Genomic DNA, 12,475 nt, shown 5'->3' with positions numbered 1-12,475 from the left:
GTTGAGGGGAGATATGATTGCTCTCTATAAATATATCAGAGGGATAAATACCAGAGAGGGAGAGGAATTATTTAAGCTCAGTACCAATGTGGACACAAGAACAAATGGATATAAACTGGCCATTGGGAAGTTTAGACTTGAAATTAGACAAAGGTTTCTAACCATCAGAGGAGTGAAGTTCTGGAATAGCCTTCCAAGGGAAGCAGTGGGGGCAAAAGATCTATCTGGCTCCAAGATTAAACTTGATAAGTTTATGGAGGAGATGATATGATGGGATAACATGATTTTGGCAATTAATTGATTAATTCATGGTAAATAGGCCCAACGGCCTGTGATGGGATGTTAGATGGGGTGGAATCTGAGTTAGTACAGAGAATTCTTTCCTGGGTATCTGGCTGGTGAATCTTGCCCATATGCTCAGGGTTCAGCTGATCGCCGTATTTGGGGTCGGGAAGGAATTTTCCTCCAGGGCAGATTGGAAGAGGCCCTGGGGGTTTTTCGCCTTCCTCTGTAGCATGGGGCACAGGTCACTTGCTGGAGGATTCTATGCACCTTGAAATCTTTAAACCATGATTTGAGGACTTCAATAGCTCAGACATAGGTGAGAAGTTTATTGTGGGAGTGGGTGGGTGAGAGTCTGTGGCCTGCATTGTGCAGGAGGTCAGACTAGATGATCATAATGGTCCCTTCTGACCTTAATATCTATGAGTTGATGAGCAAGGGGGGTGGAGACACCCCAAATAAATTCATAGGAAAAAAAAGAAAGATACACTCTGCTGAGTGGGTGGCGGGATCCAGAAGAAGACCTGTCCATCAAAACCTGTAAGCAGATTGGCATTAAAGAAGGTAACTGGGTGAAGATGGGGTGCTACACTTTAAATGTGAAGTGGCCCCAAGCCATTAATCTGAGCTCCAACTTTTCCATGAGCTTTGGGGTGTTTGGATCTTCTAGGATGGGAGCATATGGCCAGCAGTGACACTTGGAACTGGATCTGAATCTGAATCCAACTTTCCCCAAAGTTCAATGGAGTTTTGAACCAGGATTCCAATATGAGCCCATTGCCATTTGAAATGTTACAAAGTCAATAGCAATGTCATACAGTCACCTTATTACAGCTGCAGCGTGTCCTTTGTCGAATGCAGGTCACAGCCAGTACGATTCCGAGGACCAGGGCCACAATGCTGGGTATCCCTGATGCTAGTCCAAACACCAAGAGATTGACCTAGCTCATGAAGAAAGAGTGCAAGGTCAAACACACACACAGTGGCATCCTCTCCTTCCATCAGGGAAATGGTGGAGTCTCCACATCTTAGTGTCTTCAGATCCAGACTAGGTGCTTTCCTGGAAGATGCGTTAGCTACACAAGTTATTGGGCTCAATCCAGGAGTAACAGTGTGAAATTGAATGGCCTGTGATTAGGGTGGCCACTGACATTCCCAGAACACAGGACAACATCCCCTTAGCTGTCCCCACACCTTCTGGTGTGACCATGTCACATGGAGGATGCTATTTTGCAAAGCATGCCGTGCTGCCAGCATGACCTCACACACACAGCATTTGCAAGGTCACTCCAGGGGAGGAGGGCCAGAGCAATGCACTCTGCCAAATGGCAACCTCCATGCGTGATACTGGACTCAACCACGTCCAGTTTTATATCCATACAGGACAGGAGACAAATCATACAACAACAGGACTGTCTGTCTTAAAACCAGATGAATGACCTGCCTACCTGTGATATGCTGGAGATCAGAGTACATGATCTAACTGTCCCATCTAACCTTAAATCTATGAATTATTGAGGGCAAGTTGTCAGTATACATGCATACCTAAATCTCACTGCTGGGTTCCCAGAGCTCAGGTCCTGGTCTTGTTTATAGAAGAGCTGACAATTAAAGAATACCACTACTTTCCTCTTATATAGCACTTTTCCTCTTTAACTCGCTAAGCATTTTACAAAGAAAATCAATATCATCATCCCTCTGTACAGTGTAACTGACACCAGGGGCCCCCACCCTGCACTGAGATTCTTGCGGGCTGACCCCACCATAGGCGCCAACTTCTCATGGCGCCGGTGGATGCTTGTGCCCTCCCAGCCCTGAATCCACCCCTGCCCCACCCCCATTCCAACCCTTTCCCCAAAGTCCCCGCCCCAACTCCACCCCCTCCCTGTCCCCATTGGACCCCTCCCCAAATCCCCACCCCAGCCCCGCCTCCTCCCCTGAGCATGCCGCATTCCCCCTCCCTCCCTCCCAGCTGTTTTGCAGCGGCAAGTGCTGGGGAGCTAGGGGGAAAATGCAAGCATGCAGCATGCTCAGGGGAGGAGGCAGAGGTGAGCTGGGGCAGGGCGGGGAGCTGGGGCGGAGCACCCATGGAGTCGGCACCTATGGACGCCACTGCAACATTGGGATCCAGCATAGCCCAGGGGGCATTCACCACTAGCTACAAGTGAACGTGGCATATTCCTTTCGGCTGAAACTACGCCACGGTGAGCAAAATGCTGAAACCCCAGGTTTTTTTTTTTTGTTTTTTTTTTTTGTTTTTTTGTTTTTTTTACTGTACTGTCTCTTTAAATCTGGAACTCTGTGCCCAGGTGGGGTTTGATAGGTTAGCTCTGGGGAGCAGGAAGCTCAGAGCTATTTCTGCATGGAGCTGCTACTCCTAGATTTTTGCAGGTACTGTAAACTGACTCCTCTGGTCAAATGCCATTGTTATTCTAATGCATAAAGATACTACAAAGCTTAAATATTAAAGGCCACATTCTGCTCTCAGTGATATCGAATTTGCACTGGAGAAATCAGTGGCATTCTGAGTTTACACTGATTGAGCACAGCATTTGCCTTTTAGCATAGAAGTGAACTCTACAAATTCTGGCTTGATTTAACTGGATGAATATTTCCTAGCCTGAGTAAATGGCTATGGGTATAAACTGAAGCACATGTTTGCAACCCAGGGAATCAAACTGTCTTTTAAAAAAAACAATGAGGAATCTGGTGGCACCTTAAAGATTAACAGATTTATTTGGGCATAAGCTTTCGGGGGTAAAAACCCCCACTTCTTCAGATGCATTTTTTTAACCACGAAAGCTTATACCCAAATAAATCTGTTAGTTTTTAAGGTGCCACCAGATTCCTCCTTGTTGTTTTTGTGGATATAGACTAACATGGCTACCCCTCTGATACTTGGTAAACTGTCTTTTAGTGGCCTGAAAAGCGATTGTTGCACAAAACATGGCAGAGAGACATTTCATTTGGTTTAGAACTGCAGTTTTCTAGCATTTCTTAGACTTGGTTGCAAGGCCAAATAGTGAATTTCTACATCTCAGTTAAACAGTCCTTTAGCCCAAGCCCTGCAAACCCAAGTCAGCTAGCATGGGCCAGCCCCTGGTGTCTAATTGCAGTGCAGACAATCCCTGTGTGTCTATTGTGAGCGTAACATACCATTAGCATAGGGCTTCCTGCATCATCTAGACACAGCTACTAGAATTGTTAAGGAAACTATTTCCTTAAAAGTCTGCAAGTAAATAGTGCATATGTTTGCCTTTTCCATCCTATGCATGACAAATAGCAACTATATTTTTCAAAAGCCAATGCAAGATATTAATCGCTGTTAGTAGTATCTTAACTGCTAATCCTGCTACTATACACAGATATGAATAATAAAATATTGCCATTGCCAAAAGGCTTATAAAATAATTGTATATGCACTTCACCAGGGATAGAAATACAGCCACCTCTGGGGTGGAACACGGCAAATGCTGTACAGATCCCATCAGCACTAAACAACAGTATTTACGGGAGAAACGGAGGACTGATTCTACAGGGGGAATTTACTGTTTGGAAAATGGGAGTATATAATTAATCAAGTTCAACAGTGAACCAAATCTTACCGTAGCAGAAGGACCTGGTTGAACATTTGTGCTATCACTTGTAGGAGGCTAAAAACAAGAAAGAGTTTAGATCAGTTACAACGTTTTGTAAAAATTGAATGAGGGCAGAGGATGTACAAGCTGTGACAAGGTCATATGCAGCACTGGGTATCATCTGAAACATGGCCACATTCTGTCTATGAGCTGTAAAAATTATGTTCCTCCACTGAGGACAGAGCTGGAATCAGAATTTTAGTGCTGTTTACATTATTTTTGCAACAGATCTAAGAGGGAATAAACATAGTGTCTGAAAACTTTAGGCCAGCTCCAAACTTGCCTTTGATCCCTTGCTCTTTTCTACAGATGAAGCCCAGATCTAAACACCATAAAGATTTTTGGAAAATTAGGATTCAGAGCAAAACGTGCCACTTCAGGCCCATATCTACACTCTGTTTCCTCCTCCAGGTCTCTTCTGTCACAGCATGATCATTTCCCCTCTATACCGTTTTCCACAGGGATTTCTTAGAGGTTGCCTTGCTTTGTGAAAATGTCTGATCCTCCAGCTTTCGGAGCCTCTTGTGTTTTCTGGGGTAAATACTTATTTCCCCAAAAGTGAAATCTCCCCAAAAGTGAAGTCTCCACAAAGGCAAGAGAGGAAGGTTGGTTCAGTGGCTAGGATGCTAGCTGGGGACTTGGGAAACCCAGGTTCACTTCCCTGATCTGCCACAAACTTTTGGCATGTCACTTAGCCTCTCTGGCCTCAGTTTCCCATATATATCACAGTGGTGTTGTAAGGATAAATTCATTAAAGATTGTGAGACACCAAAATACTAGGGTAGAGGTAGCTGTGATAGACTGGTTAATGGGGTGTAAATTTGCTGACTGAGGCCTGAAGTTTCTAGGGTGCAGACTTAGAGAGACATTTTCCCATCAAGTATGTTAGTGTAACATTTTCTTGTAATCTGGCTATTTAAAAACAATATTAATGGGTCCAGGAGACTGAGGTGCATTCTCAGCTGGACAGCTACAGCCCTGGCAACAGCCGAGTGAACTTCCCCCCAGCTGCAGGGGCGTCCAATCTCCAGGATCCATTGTCCTTTTTCTCTCAGCTGTGACTGTCCTCCAGGGGACCAGTTATCACCATTTTTGCATGTGATTTTCATGGTGTGGACACCAATATGCCAGCACCTGGGCTGAGCCTCACCCACTCACTGAACACAGGCCTCGGGAGATTGCAGTGATCTATGGTCTCTATCTCCTGGGGCCCGACTGAAGCAGATTCTCTGAGGGAGACAGGCTTAATATCCTTCCATCATACAAATAACCATCTGATGGCTAACTTCTTTGAGCTGCCCTGTTCACTCACAGGTTTGTGAAGGGAGAATCTCTGGCCTTTGAGCTGCAGTGTGGATGCAGGGCCACTTTCCTTGTGATGGAGAGATGCTGGCAAAGTTTCTGGGCAGCACTGATGGAAGCATTCTGCATAGTGCTTATATCGGCTCAAGGAACATGTAGGGTACCCCTCTCCCCACTGCAGAGCTGGCAAGCAGGCATGGGAGCCATGGCCCGTTATGGTCACGTGGCATTGCCAGTCACACTAGTGGCTTTTGGGGGAGATTTTTCAGCCTGAAATGGCAGATAGGCAGCTAGAGCCAAGGTAGGGGGTGGATGCAGCAGCCACTGGGCCAGTGTTATGCAGGAGGTCAGACTAGATGACCGTAACCGTTCCTTCTGGCCTTATCCCCATACACCTGGGACACTTACTGTGATAATGGTAGCATTGGTGACCAGGACGGACTCCTGAACAAGAGAGAAAATGAAATGATTGAGTCTCAAAGAACAAACCAGACTCCAGCGAGAAAGCAGCACGTAGCTTAATAATATCCGGAGCTGGGAGCCGGACAGGAATGTCTTTCCCACTCAGCCCCAATGCACTGCACGGCTCAGCACAGTTGGGATGGGAGGAGGTTCACCTTGCTCTGAAGCATCCGGGCGTGGCCACGTTTGAGGTGTTAGGATATAGATATTCAGGCCTGTCTGTAAAGGCCTAGACTTTAAGAATGTAGGTATATGTTTATCATTTAGCTGTTTATAGAGGTATAAAAGAAAGAATCAAAGTCACTGTCTGCTTGTGTAAGGGCCCTCTCTCACTCTGACAGTCTGAGGCCCTGTTCTTAAGATAAGGCCTTTGGCTAAGCAGTTGGAGAAGCCATAAACTGGGAAGCATATGGTCACAGCCTTACATTCCAAACTAGGCATACTGAAATAAGGCAATCTGGGGCCATTAGAAAGGTGATCCGATCTATCACCTCCAGAGAAAGGGAAGAGCGTAGCACATGTAAAAGGAAATTTAGTTTGATAATTTTCTGTTTGGTAAGAACTCACTTATCAATAGACAAAGCTGGGAAACCCTCATGTCTTTATAGGTGTAGTTGTAAAATCCTCACTTCTGTATTGTTTTGTCATTATAGTTCCCACTTTGTTATTGTTTATTTGCATGGTCTCCGTCTGGTTCTGTGATTGTTTCTGTCTCCTGTATAATTAATTTTGCTGGGTATAAACTAATTAAGGTGGTGGGATATAATTGGTTAGCTAATCATGTTACAATATGTTGGGATTGATTAGGTAAATTTCAGTAAAATGATTGGTTAAGATATAGCTGAGATTACTACTATACAAATTAGGGGCAAACAGGAAGTAAGTTGGGATTCGAAAATAAGGAAAAAAGGAACTTGGATTTAAGCTTGCTGGAAGTTCACCCCAATGAACATCGAATTGTTTTCACCTTTGGACTTTGGGTATTGTTGCTCTCTGTTCATGCAAGACAGACCAGGGAAGTAAGTGGGTGAAGGAATAAGCCCCTAACATGAGGCAGGAAACAATGGCCTGGTCCAGCAGCCCAACTCCTGCACTGCACATAGACTGATGGAGGCTTGCCTCAAAAGATACCTCTAGCTGATTAGATTGGGAGCATTTGAAATTCAAAGCTCATCTAGACAGCATGACCCCTTTGCTGGAAGTGTGTAAGATCCAAACGGCCTGGCCAACTGCTATTCGTTAAAAGGAGGCACAGTCGAGGTATATTCCTTAAAATTGGCTCATTCCCAAACCGGGGCCTGGAACTGTGTCTAGGACAAGATGCATGATAGTTTTCCCTCCATTGGAACTATCAGGAAGGGACAATCAATACTCCTGTTGGTAAGAATACCCAGCAAAGGACACGTGTCCTCATAGCAGATTACACCTGCCATCATTTCTCATCATAACTCCAACGGCAGGGCCCTGTACCTTGCCCACAGACTCAAAAATCCTACATCTCCTGTGTCGGCTCTTGGATGCAACGCTAGTACACCCAGCTGAGCGTGTTTGCTTCCCCAGTCCACTGCCAGAGACTGTCACAACAAAACTCTATAACTTCTCTGGCCTTTGGAACACACAAGTGGTTATGAGCTGCCATGCTCAGCCATGGCAAGGAAAACTCCACTGTGAATAAAGACTGTATGCGGCTGATAAACCCTGCAGGCTGTGCCATGCACAAGTAGCAGTAGCACGTCTCCTTGTGGCTGTGCCTACTTCTCTGTAATTCAGTAGGCCAAAATATTGCCCCTTCCCACCTGCCTATTCCATTTTGGGGAGCTGAGGCTTCAAACTGGATTGTACCCAGCACCTGTAAATCAGCAGCTAACTGTGGCTGCTGCCTGGCTGGGAAAACTGCAACTCCTAAGCCTAGGAAAAAGAGAGGCCATGGTGTCAGTTCATCTTTCATATAATGGCAGCTAAGGCTGGGAGGTCTATTAGGCCAGCATGCATGTGATTTTGAAAAAGCAGAGGGGGCAGGAGGTAAAGAAAGGGGAGATTCCAAGAAAAGAAAATGTGTGTCTTCTGTATTATAGTCAGTCTGAGTGTGCATTTAACTCAAGGTTTGTGTAACTCCCTGCCGCTGATCCCTGTTCTAATGGATAAACTCACTCTTCACCTTCTTTCTCACTGAGATGCAAATGCAATGATGCAAATGCAAGATTCTAGGCACCTCGCATGCAACTAAAATTAAAAGGTAACCTCAGCAGCGATAAAACTGTCATTCAGACCAGAACTCTGCCAGCCTCTCCAGAATTCCTCCATGCCTTTGTCATTCCAGGAAGCAGACTCTCAACCTTCTCAAATAACCTGAGAGTTGATAAATCACCTTTCTTTCACCCATATCCAACGCACTTACAGTTATGTGTTCAGCAAACAACATGGATTTCTTAGAAATCTATAAGGAAAAACATTGAATACAAAGGAGCTCGGTATTAAAGACATGCAGAAAGACAGGTGACCCTGGCCAATTACTTCTCTCTACCCTGCAACCACAGGAAAGGGACTGGGTGGGAAATGCCCACTTGTGACTGATGGATAATCCTCAGTGAGTGCTCCAGCCGAAGACAGCAAAAAATAGGCCCTCAAATTATTTAGAGAAAAATACATAAGAACAAGCTGTGCTTAGTTTGTAAAGAAAGAGGTGCCAGGGGTCAAGCAATGATGATAATAGCATTCCTAGAACAAAATGGCATCCTCCACAGAGCGTTATCTCACACACACTGTATGTGGCAGGTCATGCCTTGCATACAAGTGTGCCACTGACAGGAGAGGTAGCCCTGCATTTAAGCTCTGGGAACGAGAATTAATCTGTATAAAGGCTTGTCTGCACTTAAAGTGCTGCAGCAACACAGCTGGAGCGCTTAGTGACGACACTCCCTACGGCGACGGGAGAGCTGTCCAGGACACAGCGCTGTCTACACCAGGGGTTAGGTTGGTGTAACTGCATGCTCAGGGGTATGGAGTTCCCACACCGCTGAGTGACAGTTATACCGCTGTGAGTTTGTAGTGTAGACCAGGGCTAACTTACACTGTCCTCATCCCCATAGTACCTGAGCATCTAAACTCTCAGACTTTAAGGCCAGAAGGGACCATCGTGATCATCTAGTCTGACCGCCTGCACTTTGCAGGCCACAGAACCTCACCCACCCACTCCTGCAATAGACCCCTAACCTCTGGCTGAGTTACAGACATCCTCAAATCATGAGTTAAAGACTACAAGTTACAGAGAATCCACCATTTATGCTAGTTTGAACCTGGAAGTGACCCATGCTACAGAGGAAGGTGAACCCTCCCGCCTAGGGGAAAATTTCTTCCTGACCCCAATTATGGCTATCAGTTAGATCCTGAGCATGTGGGCCAGACCCACCAGCCAGACAACCGTGAAATAATTCTCCGTAGTAACTCAGAGCCCTCTCCCTCTAGCGTCCTATCATGTCACCATCTTTAATGCATTTTTCCTTACAACATCCCTGGAAGGTGGGTCAGGGCTCTAATTGCCACTGTACAGATGGGGAAACTGAGGGACTGAGAGACAAAGTGACTTGCCTGAGGTCACTGAGGTGAAGCCTGTGATGGAGTAAGGAGCTGAACCTGGGTTCCAAGCCCTAAACTAGCAAGTTTAATAACCTGACCAATTTCTCTGTCACTGCAATAGATGAAAACACTTAACTCCTTAATGACTGAATTGTTTCCAGGCCTGGAGGGAGAAGTACCCAAACGAGCTGCTGGCTGCCTAGCATGCTAGCTTCAGCTGCTGCTGACTAAAGAGCAGAGGGGCATCTGTACTCAGCCAGTGATGCAGTGAGCCAGCCAGTGAAGGGGCACTGAAAACCGTTAGCCATTCCCAGGCTTTTCTGTAATCATCATTATTATTTCTGTTATGATGGAGCTTGTGGATGCCAGTCAGGGATCAGGGCCCCACTGCTCTAGGCACTGTACAAATAAGTGACACCCAGACAGTTCCTGACCCCAAGTGCTCACAGTCTAAGGGGGCACCAGGAAGCTTCGGCTGTGTCTACGTTAGCCTTTTCTCCTACTAATATTAGTGCAGCTAACGTTGGGAGAGCTGGTGCAGTTGGGGCTCCAGGCAGCTGCTAGCAATAGTTGGTGAAACATATGCACAGAATCTCTCCATACCTGGGTCAGAAATGTGTGTTCTCTCTCTTTACCCCACATTGCACAGCTCCTGAGCCATGCATCACAACCCTCTGGACGGCTGAACAGGGTACACTTGGTTCCTGATTTTTATATCTCTCTCTTCTCTGAGGCTCAATTAATTTATTTCACTTCCTCTTTCTTGATGAATCACTCTACACTTTATGGGGTTTGCAAATGTTTCCAGGAACTAGATGCATAGGTGAGGTACAGGTCAGAATAAGGTGCATGCAATTGACGTACATTCATATGTGCATGTCTAACTTACACATGCGACTGAATGAGATGGAGGAAAGATGGTCTTGTGGTGAAGGCATTAGACTGGGACTCAGGAGACATAATTCAGTTCCTAGCTTTGCCACAGACTTCTTGGGCAAGTCACTTAATTGCTTCGTGCCTCAGTTTCCCAGCAGTAAAATGATGTTATTCCCTTCCTCCTGTCCTTTGTCTATCTCATCTGTTTAAATGGTACACTCCATGTCTGTATGGTGTCCAGCATAATGGGATTCTGATCTTAGATGGAGCCTCTAGCTGCTACAATAATAATAACAACAATAATAATAATAGAGTGAGGTGGACAGAATAAGTTAGAGATATGCTGCATATACAGAGAGATTCTGGTTTTGTGGGGAGGGGAAGGAACTGAAAGAAGGTAAAATAAATCCAGGGAGAAGCAGCTAGCAGAGCTGGTCAAATCGAATCCATGAATCTGTTAAGTTCAGTTTCACAGGCATTTGACACATATTTTGTTGTACCCGGCCTGCTCTATAGCTGGTGAAATACTACTTGGTGAATTCAGATGAAATTCACTGAATGATGTATTAAAAATGATTTGTTCTGCGATTTGATCAGCCCTGGAGTGAAGTTCCCCATCATGCAAGGGAAAGGTTCCTTTTCTTCCTTTCCCTTCCATTTTTAAACAGGAACCCCGTGTGATTCAATGGCATCCACCCTGCAGGGTGGGAAATCCTCTCAGGGCAGGTGGAACTGTACAACCCCAGGGGCCCAATATTCATCCCTGCTATAACTCCACTGAAGTCATCATACAGGGGCATAGGGCACAGGCACTAAACTCTGGAGAGGAGCTCGAAATACCCAGATGCGCAGAACAGAAACAAACAAACAACTTAAGGAAGAAAAAAGACACAACAGGATGAAACGTTAGGTACCTTGCTCTGTCTGCTCAGCTATTGCGCTTACAAAAGAAAATTCTCTGTCATTCCTTTGGAGAACTAAAATGACCAAGGTGAAAGCTGCCTGACAATGCAAATGTTTTACCAGATCTTTAAAATATCACAGTCTGGGAAATCTTTTTTTTTTTTTTAAAGAACAAAAAGAGGACCTGTGTGAGAGAATTCAATTGTCAGTTGGGTATCAAGGCTAGGAGCAAGCGGGCAAACTCTGGTGAGGAATCTTTGAACAAACTGCAGGGCGTGCCTGTCTCTTAAATCCGCTCTTTCAGTTTCTGGGCCTTTCCGATCAGCCTGCAATGCAAAAACCCCCCAGAGAGAAACAGAATTATTCTCACTCACCATGTCAGACTGTTACCTGAGAAAGCCTGGCTCATATTCACGCTGAATGGCCGAGTCTGGAGTTAGCACTCTTCTTGTGTGGAGCTTACTGCTCTCTCACAAAGCAAGTTGCAGGTCCAGGAAGAGAACAATCGATGGTATTTATCTAAGCCAGGGACAACCTGGCTGAATCCCAAAGTAGCTGATCACAGCAGTTCCTTAAACAGACTGCCAGGGCAGAGCATCTGAAAGGCAAGGTCTCTGGGACACTGTGGGAATCTGCTTCCTTCCTATCTTGCTGGTGTCTGGCCATGCTCCTCTTGGCTATGTATATGAATTTATTAGCACGAGACCCTTCATAAATTCTGCCTCTAAAACAAAATACCTGCTCCATCCCCTGCCCTTGTATTTTTATGGGAACAATTTTTAATTATTTACTTACTTTGTATCTGGCATTAACTTTACAATGCTCATGTGGGTTGCCCGACTTTTATGACATTGAGTGTGTATGCACTGCTTACAAGAACACATGATCTAACACTAACGGCAATTCCTTTACCCAAAGGTGATCTTAAGAATTGTGGACCAGCGAACCTTACCATCAGTGCGCCTCACTACTTATTATTTTGGGGTTGCTCTTAAGTTCACACCTCTCTGGAAACTAAATGCAATTTCCAATGATTGACAGAGGAAGCATGTGGACACAGGTCCAGGTAGTGCATGTGCTGGCTGCGCTAGGTGGGGTTGTGGTGGAAGTTGAGGACACAGGCAGTCTCTCCCCTGGGACAAAGGAGGCCCCTAGACACAAGAGAGCAACTCCCATTGACTTTTCCCCTTGAGTAGGAGAACAGGGCCCAGAGAGCATGAGAAGTCCACAAGGCTAGTGACATCTGCAAAGAGGTCTAGCAGGAGGCAAGTTCCACAAACTTACTCTACATCTACACAGCACACACTGGCAGTGGTGTGTAGCGTATGTGTAGCTATGCACCACAGCAAAGAGCAGGCTGTGTCCACATGGTGGTGTGTAGCGACATGGAGCAGTGAAAGGCTCTAGCAGTGGGAGCGGGAGAGGCTCCCTGCTGC

Source organism: Dermochelys coriacea, chromosome 7 (assembly GCF_009764565.3).
Source record: "Dermochelys coriacea isolate rDerCor1 chromosome 7, rDerCor1.pri.v4, whole genome shotgun sequence".
NCBI lineage: Eukaryota > Metazoa > Chordata > Testudines > Dermochelyidae > Dermochelys > Dermochelys coriacea.
This window is presented reverse-complemented; position numbering follows the sequence as displayed.